Source organism: Equus przewalskii, chromosome 21 (assembly GCF_037783145.1).
Source record: "Equus przewalskii isolate Varuska chromosome 21, EquPr2, whole genome shotgun sequence".
NCBI classification, from domain to species: Eukaryota; Metazoa; Chordata; class Mammalia; order Perissodactyla; family Equidae; genus Equus; species Equus przewalskii.
In genome coordinates, this window is record NC_091851.1 from 47,675,754 (window position 1) to 47,688,319 (window position 12,566).

Below are 12,566 nucleotides of genomic sequence, written 5' to 3' on the forward strand. Positions count from 1 at the left end.
CTCTCTGTCACTTCTGCTGGTTCCTTCAGTGTCTCTGTGCTCCTGACACCCACCACAAGGTTGTTTTTCCTGGAGGAAGAATTCGTTTCACGAATTTGTGTTTCAATAATCAAGGCCATCAACTAGCATTTTCTTCTTCCCTTTGAAGAAAATTGCAACCCAATCTGAGCAATAATTGGATAAAATGATGGTGAGAATCCATTATATAAGTCCCATCCGTTGTGGAAAGCCTCCCCATCCTGAGGACCGGGGTCCCTAGAGCACTATTAGGGGTCGCTTCCATTCCTGGGGCGGATGCGCCTCTGTTTTGTTTCCCGTTCCTGCAGAAAGCTGGCTGTGTGTCCAAAGCACAGACGTGGAGCAGAGGAAGCAGCTGACCCTGCAGGGCCCCCGTCTTTGCGTCTCCAGAGTCAGACACTGCCACACCCCCCACCCAAGGGGATGTGGCCGTTAAATACCACCCTGCCTTCACGCCTATGGCATGTGATACTGTCATTTATAATAAGAAATATATGTTTTGCCCCCGTTCCTGGCACAGAGCTCCTGAAACCCTTGGAATTTCCCAAGTGATGAGAGCGATGAAGGTCTCTTATTACTCATAACAAGCCCCTTGCAAACACACCTGAGTTTGTGCTAAAGCGGTGACTCGGAGATTGCTCGTGAGTTGGGGGCTGGTCACCAGGGGAACCAACCCTGTGATTAGAGGGATGGAGCTTTTGGTCCCACCCCCAACCTCCCGGGAGGGGAGAGGCACCGGAGATGAGTTCAACCCCCAAAGGCCAGAGAGTTAGTGGGTCACGCCTGTGAAATGAAGCTGCCAGAAAACCCAAAAGGACCGGTTCACAGAGCTTCTGGGTTGGTGACCACGTGGAGACTGGGGATGGTGGTGCCCCTGGAGAGGGCGTGGAAGCCCCTCGCCCCTTCCCGTGTACTCGCCCTGTGCCTCTCCTCATCTGACTCTTGATTCCTACCCTTTAATAGCCTGTGCAGTAAACCAGCGATGTAGCGGGCAGATGTTTTCCTGAGATCTGTGGGCCGCTTAGGAAAGTAATCAAAGGTGAGGGGGGTGGGTCCTTGGAACCCCCGATCTGCAGCCAGTTGGTCGGAAGCCCTGGTGACAATCTGGACTTGTGATTGGCATCAAAGTGGGGAGCAGGGGGCAGTCTTGTGGGACTGAGCCCTTCACCCACGGGATGGACGCTCTCTCCAGGAAGATAGTGTCAGAACTGAGTTAAACTCTAGGACACCAGCTGGTGTCGCAGAGAATCGCTTGGTGTGGGGAAAAGCCCACCCCTCTGGCATCAGAAGTGTTGAGTGTGGCAGTTGTGCGAGTGAAGGAGGAATGCAGGAGGGTTTGCCGACTCACTGCATACAGCCGGCCCTTGTACCTCAGCCCCCAGGTGACCACTGTGGCCATCACCTGCCCTTGAGTGGCCTGCCCAGGTTGGCGATTTCACTGCGGAGTGGAGGGAAGGACCTGAGCGAAGGCCTCAAGGATTCAAAGCCCAACCTGAGTGTAGTTTCCCAGGGCTCACGTCTTCCGGGCCAATCCGCCAGCCCCCAGTCCACCACTGACACCCGTGAGGATGCTCATGCCTCAGTTCTGTGGCCCCCACCTGCGTTCACACCCTCACCACTTTCAAGGCACTCGCCATATCTGTCTGTTGCTTGTCATTTACTTAAAATTTTTCTCCAGTGATTCATTATTATATAAATAAATTTATTCTATAAGGAGACTCTATATTAGATCACAAAGGGAAAGCTGGCATTGTTTGTTACAGTAAAAGTTGACTGATAAGCAAGCGTAAGGCACGGGAAACAAAGTATTAGAGTCTGGCTTTGTAGTTGTCTGTCCACACTCAGAGCCAAAGGCCACCCCCATTTGCTAAGAAGGGAGAAGCGGCGTGCATGTGTCGGAGTGTTTGAGTCGCACAAGGACCAGAGGCTTCCGCTCAAAGGCCGTGAGGACTGAAAGTGGTCGGAAAGGGAGCGAGTTTTTCGTTGTGTGATGCAGCTTTATTTAAAGCCTGTGCTGGTACCACCCAAAAATCACCTCTGGTAGAAAATTGTTGACCTAACTCAGGGGCGGGCAAACTGTTTCTGTAATGGGCCAGATAGCAAATATTTTAGGCTTTGTGGGCCAACCCAGCCTCGTGGCAACTGTGCAACTTGGCCTTGGTAGTGTGAAAGCTGCCATAGGCAGTGTGTAAACTAATGTGTGTGGCTCTGTTCTAATAAACCTTTATTTACAAAAGCAGGCAGTGGGCCGGATTTGGCCCGTGGGCAGCAGCTTAACAACTGTGTATCTGACTCATTTCCCAAACTCCTGGGAGGTCTGCCCATGTCATCCTCGAGGGCACTTGGCAGGAAGGTGATGTGAGTGAGTTTGGACTGAATCCCGAGGGCTCCCCTCTGCTCACACACCAGTGGGTACACACATGACACTGGCGGGCATCTTAGCCCTGCTGGAATGGTCTGTTGTCCTGGCTTTCAGTTTCTCAGGTTAATGATCCTAGTACGGGCACGTGGAACTTTTCTCCTCTGTGCCTATCTGCACACAGGCTTGTGAAAGGTACCAAAAGGAGAGAAGGCCGCGGTGCGCAGAGCCCTTATCCCTCGAGGATTCCCAGGATTGCTGGGCTCGTTGGCCCTGCTGCGTCTGTCTCCTGCTGAACATGGAGAGAAAGACACTTCTGCACTTTCTGCCTGGCCAACCTCCCGTGGTCTCGGGGGCTGAGAAGTCAGGGCTGGCGACGGGACTAACGGCAGAGCCGACTTCTCCCGGAGCAGCAGAGGGCTCGGGGAGACCCGACAGAGTCAGTGGGCACGGTGATGGGGACATTCCTTCTCACGCCAGCACAATGACACCTGTGTGCTCTGATGGGGAACCTGCTGCATTTTCCAATCTGAACAAGTAGGAAGCAGGGAGACTCGCCCCTCCCCGGCTAACACAAACCTTGCACGATCTGGCTCGAGAGAGCGGCAGCCGGCAGGAGCTCTTGAGCCCCTAGGAGGCAGGTTCCTGAAGACTCTCTCTGCCGTTGGCATTTCTAGACTAGAGCTTTGGGGAAAGGACACGCGGCCGTGGCACCACGTGTCGGGCGAGAAAAGCCACACACTCACGGTGCTGGGAAGCCATGGCCAGCAGCGCCAACTCGCGGAGGGGCAGCATCTTCTGGTTTCCAGTCTGTGGCGTTGCTGTGGTTTGGAGCGAATTTACTATCTGCCTGAGGTGTCTAGCAGGCCCTGTAGGGAAGGCCACCTCCAGGCCAGGAAAGTCTGCCCCGGAAGGGGCTGTGAGCGGAAGGATCAGGGGTGGGTTAGGGTTGGCTGCCCGCTGAAACGTGCGTTCCCAAAAGTTCAGAAACCTAGCCCAGTAGAGGCTCACTTCTCACTCCTGTGAAGGTCGTCTGGGGGAGGGAGCCTGTGCTGCAGGCACTCGGGGCCCCAGAGGGAGGACCGCAGGATTGGCGAGGCTTGGCTGTGGCATGCATCAATTTTGCCTGAATTTTGCCTTAGCCAAAACCCAGTCACATGGCCATGCTTAATTGCAGGGGCCGCTGGGAGGTCCAGTCCAGCTCTGTGTCCGGGAGGAGAGCGGAACATGTGTGGTGAACGGCTGGTCTCTGCCCAGCAGGTGTCTCGGGAGGAGAACAGTGTGTGTCCTTTCCTTGCTGGTGGCCGCACTATGCCAAGTGCCCCACAGAGCGAGTGGGGGCCCTCGGTTAGCAGTCAGACCTAGCTCCCCAGCCCTCTCTGCGCCGGGCTGGCTCCACCCACGGCTCTGCTCTGTTGTCTCCACAGCGCTTAGTACTCTCGCACCTCGTGTTTGTTATTGACTCATTGATGAATGGGCTCCTGAAGGCAGAGGTGCTGCCCGCGTCTGCAGTGCTGTGAACAGGCCCTGGCTCACAGGAGGCTCGAGGCCTGTGGAATAAATGAAGGCACGAATTAGGGAAGAAGTGAGGGAAGCAATGCCCGTGGCGGACATTGTGCTGGGTGTCCGGCGGCTCACACACTGTAGCAGCCACGGCACGTGGGATGTGACAGGGACCTGAGCACGGCTTGTCCCAGATTTCAGAGTTTCTCACACTAGCAAAGGAAGCCATTCCTGTGGACTTTGCCCCCTGCGTCCAGCGGAGACAGGCGTCCAAGCTGAGCTGGATGCTTGTGGGGAGACGTATCTGCGGAAAATGGAAATGGAATTTCCATGATGGTTTCTGTAAAAGATTTGTGTTTTCCAAATGGACCCCAAGTCATTTTGTAAGAACTCAGCCCAGAAACTCCCACACACAAACACACATACACGTGTGCACACACACACACCATCCCACTTCACACGCACACACATACACCCACATTCTCACGCGCTCACTTTCTGCCCTCCTCTTTTCCCCCATTATGCAGCATGGACAAGGGTTGGGGGTGCTTTTCTGCCCACAGGAAGTCGTTGAGCTTCCTGTCAGTTTCGGGGAGCTTGCTCCTTAAAGAAGGCCTGATCACAGTGAGCATGAATGCGGCTTGATGGGGAGCGGGCGGCTGAGCGTGGAGCTCTGCGAGGTGCAGCTGGGATCAGCTGCAATTCCGTGCTCATTAAGGCATGTCATCCTGATAAAATATGTTAAATGAAAAAGTGGGAGGGAGAGGAGCAGGCAGAATGTTCTTCCCCCAAAACCTCGGCTAATTACAGGCTCTTTTCCTTGGACGGAATGTCATGTCTGTCCCGATGCACTAGCTCTGCCGTGCGGGGAGAGGAGATAACCTCCCTGTGCAGCGGCTCTAACTGGCTGGGCTGCTGCTGGGAGCCGTGAGCGTCCGTGGTGAGCACGGGAGCACTCGTGTGGTAGGCCCACCAGAGCCCGACCACAGTCGAAATTAAGTGGCGAGTGAGGAGATGCAGCGTATAATGGAGCTACCACTCGGAAGTCCCCGGCTGTCCCTTCTTCTCCAAATGGAGGAGGAAGCAACTCATGTCACTGAGCTAGTTCCCTAGGAAGTTGGATCAAGCCTCTTCACTATGGCAGGAGGGATCACGTGGATGGCAGGAGGGCCATCCGGCAAAGGTTAGCAGGTGACCTTCCCTGCTCCTGAGTTCCAGCCCTGGGCTGTGCACGGGACAGTTTTGGGCCACCCATGGGTGCCAAGCACCGTGCAGTCACTGGAGGTCCACAGGAGAGAGGGCGTGGACTCCTCCCGTGGCCTCAAGAGCCACCAGGCCATCAGCTTTCTGCATGTCCTTCAGAATTTGGTCCCTTCACTGTTGCGGTCAGGATTTCTTCTCGTATAGATTAGGGGGGGTGTTGAAGAGCCACTTGCTTTTCTAGCATGTAAGTTCAGTTTGACTTGTCGCGTGATTCAGAGTGAGGATAAAATAAAAGTCTTAAAGAGAGGATGGATTTTTAGCTGAACCTAATAAAAATTCAGAATTTGTTAACTGGAGAGGTTGTCCAGGGCAACTGTGGGAATTGGCTCAAGATGACGAGGAAGACGGTGGTGGTACTGGGAGACAAGTGCTTTAATTTTGGAAGTTGACATTTTAACAGACAAGAAGTCATGCAAACCTGTCCTGGGGGCCCTGCCGAAGAGCACAGCCTGGAAAAGCCGCTTTGAATGTGGGACTCTGGACGGGAGTCGTTACCTAACCGCTCAGCATCAAAGGAGGCCACGCGGGGAAGAGGAGCAGACGCCCCAGCGTAGGGAGCTCATGAGAGCACAGCTACAGGGGGCTTGAAAGAGTCTAGAATCAGCTCCTCACACTTAACAACCTAAATGAGCTCAAACTGATTGAAGTCAAAGGTTTTCTTTACATTTCCCTGATAAATTTGGTTCCCCTTTGGTGCACATATGCCGCACAGCTTCACATCCAACCACAAATATTTGTTGACCTTCCTTGTGAACAGAGATGGGCTGGATCTTTGGGCACGGGCTCAGGAGCTAGTGGAGCGATGAGACATGCCCTGGGCTGGGGTCTGCATTACGAGATGTGTGACAGGGACACTGTAAGTTACCCTGTATCTGGCCCAGGGTAGACGCCCCATAAATGTTCATCAGATATATGCATACATGTGATGCAGCTGGAGCTGGCTGGATTAACTCAAAGTCATCCTAACAAATGTTTGCTGGGTAACCTCGCAGTGTGGTTATCATGGAGTCACGCAGGAAGCTATTTTCTGGTATGTGAAGGCATCCATTCATGTATGAAAGACTGAGCGGTCATTACTCATGGAATCAGATGAGCTGCTACAGCATGATGTGTGTGTTTTCCCCGTTCGTTTCCCCATTGTCCCCAGGAGAAGGCCTGACTCCTTAGGTCACGCAGGACCTCATATCTGACTCTGCCCCTTGGCACCCCAACCTCCAGCCATGCTGGGCTCCTTGCAGTTTCCACACTTGATCACACCTTGGACACCTGGAGTCCTGTGCAGAAGCTCGTCCCTCAGCCTGGAGTGCTTCCCACTGCACCTGACACCCCCCAACCTGGCTACTTCCTGCTTCCTCTGAGAATGCCCCACCTCTCAGTGCCCACAGAGGCCCTCCCATGGGGGGCCCGGCACCCCCGTCACCTGCCATTGTGGCAGAGGTTTTGACACTGTTTTGTCAGTGAGTATGGCTCTGTCTCCTCCACGGACAGCAGAGGTCCTTGGGGGATAGTCCACCTGTTAAACACAATATTGGGGACAAATTAGATATCATTAAGTACTTATTAAATGAATGAATGCTACAACCCTCAGGCCATCTTTACTAGTCGACCTTTCATGATCATTATGAAGATTGTCAGGTTAGGGCCGGCCAGGTGGCGCAGAGGTTAGGTTCGCACGTTCCGCTTCTCGGTGGCCTGGGGTTCACCGGTTCAGATCCTGGGTGCAGACATGGCACCACTTGGCACACCATGCTGTGGTAGATGTCCCACATATAAAGTAGAAGAAGATGGGCACGGATGTTAGCTCAGGGCCAGGCTTCCTCAGCAAAAAAGAGGAGGACTGGCAGTAGTTAGCTCAGGGCTAATCTTCCTCAAAAAGAAAAACAAAAAAAAAAAGATTATCAGGTTAAATACACAATACTTAAAAATCGTGAACTTGGAAGTTCTGCTTTTGGTAACACTGAGAAGTTTATATCAGATTAACACTTCTAAAGTAATAATTATACTCTGGAGAATTTTTTTTAACCATTTGAAGCTACTTGAGAGTAACCAGTAATAGACAGAAACTGTTGGGGACTCCACCCTTGACAGAAGGAGAGGCTCTGGCTGAGGTCTGCGTTTATGTGGCTTTCCCTCTGAGAGCGCTCCTTGCCTTCACTCAGAAGGTGGTGAGGTCTCACGCAGAAAGCCACAGTCGTACTGGTCAGAGGAGCTGGAAGATGGAGTTTAGGCCTGACAAAGGAGTGGATTGTGAGGGGACAAATCCTATAAAACACGCAGCCACAGGTGGAGACCCCCAAATCTACTCATAAACGGTGCCCAGCTCCTTGGCTGCCCTTGAACTGTGCATGCATGAAGGAGATTCTAAAGAACCCAGTGAAAAGCAACAGCCAGAGGATTGGAAGAACTGAGCAGAGGTTTCAGCTGCTGCCCACTGCAAGGGAAACAGACTTAGATTTGAGGCTAGCCAGGTTAACTCCCTGCTTTAACAAAAATCATCACCTTTCAGAGAAAGCTAGCAGAATGAGTCTCTACAATAGATCATCCACAATGATCAGCATACAACCAAAAATTACTGGACACACACACACAAATGTGACCCAGAAGTAAGGGGAAGAAACTGCCAGTAGAGTCTAACCCTGAGACTGCCCAGATACTGGAAATAGTAGCAAGCAAGGCCCTTGAAATAGCTCTTATAAATATGTTCAAGGACTTAAAGGAAAATATTGTCAGAATGAATGAATACAGGTGGAATCACAGCAGAAAAATGAAAACTCTAAAAATATAACTAAATGGAAATGGTAAACCTGAAAAGTACAGTATTTCTAGTGGGAAAAAAAATCACTGGATGGGCTTACAGGTGGATTGTAGAAGGCAGAAGAAAGGGTCAGTGCGTTTGAAGATAGATCAATAAAAATTATCCAGACTGAAAAATGGCAGAGGAGAGGACTGAAACACAGAATTTCAGTGGGACAGGGTCAGTGGCCTAAGGTGTGTAATGGGAGTTCCAGGAGAGGAGAGAGAGAATAAGAGAGAAAAAAATCCTTAAAGAAACAATGGTTGTGATTTCCCCAAATTGGGTAGCGAAACAAACTTACAGATCCAAGAAATTCAGTGAATCCTATGTAGAATAAATATAAAGAAAGCCATGCCTTGATCATAGTCAAACTGCTGAAATTCAAAAAACAGAGTGAAAATCTTAAAAGCAGAGCAAAAGGTGCAGTACATACAGTGGACAACAATGAGAATGAGGCTGCTTCTCTCCAGAGGTAAGGGAGGCCACCGGGCAATAGAATGACATTTTCAATTACTGAATTAAAAAAACTATCAGCCGAGAATTCTATATCTAGAAAAAAGTATCCTTCAACGTCGAAGGTGAGATAAAGATGTTTCTGATAAGCAGCCTGAGGGGATTCATTGCCAGCAGACCCACAAGACGTGGTAAAGGATGCTCCTCAGGCTGACCGGAAATGGCACCGGGTGGAAATTCAGACCCACAGGAAGGATGCAGAGCACAGGGAGAGATCAATTTGTGTTAATATAAAAGACTGTATTTTTTCTCTTAACTTATTTAAAAAACAGCTGACTATTTAAAGCAAAAGTGTTACACTGTACTGTGGGGTCTGTATTTAGGTAGATGTCGTAAATATGACAACAGCAGGACCCAAGGACCCACTAGGGAAGGAGACTGGATGTGGCTCCACCCCTGCACTGAGCCCTGCCTGTCACACGGGACTGTCTGAGGGACCCTGCACAGTGTGGCTGGGACTCACTCCTGGCTGTGCACCTCCTGCAGGTGCACAGGGCCCTCCTCTGGGTGCATGGGGCCCTCCCCGCAGTGGGTGTTGCCTCCTGAAGTTTAGCACAGCCCCCCTTTCAAGGAGTCACGTAGGAGAGGCTCGGGCAGACCCGGCTGCTTTCTGGGAGGCAGAGGCTAGGGTGCCCCAATTGCTAACCTCTAGTGAATCTTTAAGGCCCAGCTCTTCAAAGCCAGAAAAGCTTGTGAATGAGTGAAACATGAAGACTCGCATTTCTTTCCCTAAAGGAATCTCGGGCTGAAGGCCTCTGGGAAGAATTAGGGGCATGGGGTGCCCCAGGAGTGGGCTGTATCTGGGTTTCCTCCCCACTAAAGAGATCTGAAAGATGGCATCACGTCACCTCTGCCTTCGCCGTCCAGTCTCCTGTTTCAGAGCTCACTGGAATGGAAGGAGCCACTCCAGCAAGGACTGAAGGAGATTCTGAGGGTCGTCAGCTCCTCCCCGAAGGATACACACCTGCCTGAGGCTTAATTGTCCTGAGTAACGTTTTCATAGAAACAACAGGACGCCTTCCTCAGGGAGACAGGTGGCACTTTCACCTGCCCGTCACCTGCAGTGCAGGGTCCACCTCCCTCCCGGCCCCCATGGGGGCCTGCATGGCCTGCACGGCCTGCCCCAGTGTGGGTCCTGAAAGCGCAGCCATGCCCCTCGGACCCCTGCAGCCGCTCCGCCTCCCCGTGGCTACGCAGCCTGGTGAGCCCCCGGGGAATTTATATTGTCCTTGTGGAAGCCAGAGGGACACGAAGAAAGCAGTCATTTACCGACTCTGCCGCCTCCGGTTCTGTGATTTAATCGATCGTGTGGAAGAAACCGCTCATCCTTTGTGCTCACTGTTCCCTCATCCGAGCAGAAAATGTTCCCTGTCTTGAATTGCCTTAATGGCTGTATTTATGCAGCTAAAAGTTCCTTAAGAAATGAAAGTAAAATCAAATTGCTGCAAATGCTCAGATACCTTATCAGAGAATATTCAATTAGAATATATTAATACTGTAGATTTCCATCGTTAATTTAATACTCAGAGATTTGATTTAGTCATTGACTCGCCGGAGCCCCCTGTGGATGGGGTTAGGACGAGCGCCTCACGCACCTGCCATGAATGGGCCCCTTCCAGCGGGGCTCCGGCTACCGATTTCCCACCTACTCGGCTCCCACCGTGGTCATGGCACCTCGGGTCTGCAGACAGACACTGTCCGCAAGTGCGGACACGAGCCCCGAGTTCCGCTGGGCCTCACTCTGGAGGCCGGGGGGAGGTGAGGCTGATCAGGGCTCTGGATATCCCAGAACTGGAGGAACTGAGCCCGGTGGCCTCCTCCTTTCTTGTGTGAAACCTTGGTAACAGCAGGTCATGCTAGAGGTTGCGTGCCATTTGTCACACGATTGCTTGGCATTTACGTACACACGGAGCACCCCTCTGTGCTGTTCTAGGCGCAGAAGATACATGGAGAGCAGACGAGACAGAGTCCAGCCTTCGGGGAGAGCGATGAGTAAACTGAGAATTACACATTATGGGCCAGAGGGTGGGGGTGCGGGTGGGGTCTCCTTTCACATAAAGTGGCCTGAAAGTCACCTCTGGTGTGAGAGCGAATGCAATGGTGGAAGAACCATGGTGATATGTAGGGGAGAGCATTCAAGGCAGAGGGAACAGCAAATACAAAAGCTCAGAGTCTTGGAGGAAGAGCCAGGAGGTCAGAGTGGTTGAGCAGAGATGACCAGAGAGGGCGATGAGCTTGGAGTGTGAGGGCTGGGTCACACGGTACATGCCCTTTAGATGGGGCATGAGCTCCCGGGGGCCACAGTTGCCACCACCCCATCGTCTCCCTCTCTGCCTCTATGGGTCAGTGATGGTCCTTCTTGGGCCCCGTGGGCGTGTGGGTTGTGTCCCCAGTTTTGACAGAATTGAGCAGCTCTGAAAGAAATAAGTACAGACATCCTTCCAGCACGTTCCTGGGACAGATAAGACATGCTCCTTGGCATTATTTCGGGGGCATCTGCTGTGTGATGGTGGGTGGAGGAGGGCTTGGCCAGGACGCTAGTGACCCTCGCGGAACGAGAGGCTCCCTCTGATCCCCCCGAATCCGCTCCAGGGCCACAGGGTCGTGGAGCCTCTGACTCACAGTGCCGGTGCATGTGATACGAGAAGTGGCAGAGCATCCACAGAAAGGAACCACTCTGGGGGTTGCAGACAGGGGCCGGGGGCCTTGCAGGGGCTGAGGGAGGCGAACATGCATGCATGTCTCTTGTCCAGAGATTCCTCCGTGCTGGGAAGGGAGCTGACGGCAGAGGAGCTCGGCTGCAGGAAGAAACACGCTTCCCAGGGCTCATCTCCAGGGCTCACTGGCGCCCAGAGATGGGGTCAGGAGGCGCCCGGTGCTGCAGCAGGTGCCCTGGAGCCGAAGAGGAGATGCCCGCGGGCCGCCTGCCTTCCTGGGATGCGACAGGCGGTTTATTCCTGCGACTGCGATCCTGCAGGAGACCCGGTCACGTTTCTGATGGTCTTTGGTGTTTCCTGTTAATTCCTTCCACCTGCAGACATTTGCGCTGAAGACTCCTTTCTTCCGAGTTGTAGAGACCTGGGTGGGGAACGTAGGCCTCCTCGAAGGTGTCGGCTCGAGCACCCTACGTCCGCTCAGGGACCGAGGGCATGGAGACAGGCTCGAAAGCAAAGCCAATCAGAACGGATCGTGTCCAGGGAAGGAGTCTGGGAAGTCAGACTGCTTCTAGGCTGCAGAAGACAAGGAGAAACAGTGCTGCGGTCTCGGCCGCCCCAGCGATGCTGCAACAGTCAGACTTCTGTCTTCAAAGTCACTCTTTAAAATGATGTTGGAGAAAGACTGTTGACGGCCCAGCTTGTGGCTGGATTGTTCTGTGTTTATTTGCTTCTGGCTGAAAGTCCGGAATGATAGCAGCTGGGTGTCGGGCCACACCGGCCCAGAGCTCGGGGGCCTCTCTGTACCAGCCGTCAGAAGGGCTCACCATTCCGATGGCCCTTATTTTAATCACACCCCAAGATGCCTAAAGACGTGGCTGCTCCAGCTCTCAGTATCCCAGCCTGTCAGGCTGCTTTGCAACTGAGTTACGTGTTTGATTTGGGCTTTGGGGCTTCCTGAGCTGTAATGCTTATTTAAGTCAAGAAGCTGATTTCATTCTCCCAAAATGTGGGTCAATAAAAGCAAGAAAAGCCATGGAGCCCCAGTGTCTGTTTAAAGCAGAATTAGGCAGAGCCCTAAGCAACATCTCACGGCCCAGGATCCAAGGGCCGGCAGCCTCGGCCCACCGGCATGCAGCTCGTCTCTCCCTATGGTGCATCACGGGGACAAACCAGGGATCTTATCTGATCTCACGGCTTCAGCAATGGTCTAACACATAAAACAAATCACAGAAGAGAGGACATGGTCGATCGGTTCCCTGTTTGCACAGAAACCCCTCGCTGCATTGCATGTGCTCTGCGCTGCCTTCGTCCGTGGCACATCATCGCCTCGGCCCAGGGAGCAGAAGTGCAGGTCGGAGCCGGGCAGGGGTTGGACCGGCAGCATCTTCAACTTGCCTGTTGCCTCTGGGAGGCGGAACTGACAGAGAAGGGAGAGGAGGTGTGGCTGTCCTCTGTGGCC

General features: G+C 52.7%; 1 protein-coding gene across 1 annotated transcript in view; it reads left to right on the forward strand.

Moving 5' to 3' along the window:
* Nucleotides 1-12,566, forward strand: part of CDH4 (cadherin 4) — a 597,773-nt gene that overhangs the window by 443,124 nt on the left and 142,083 nt on the right. The window lies entirely within an intron of this gene.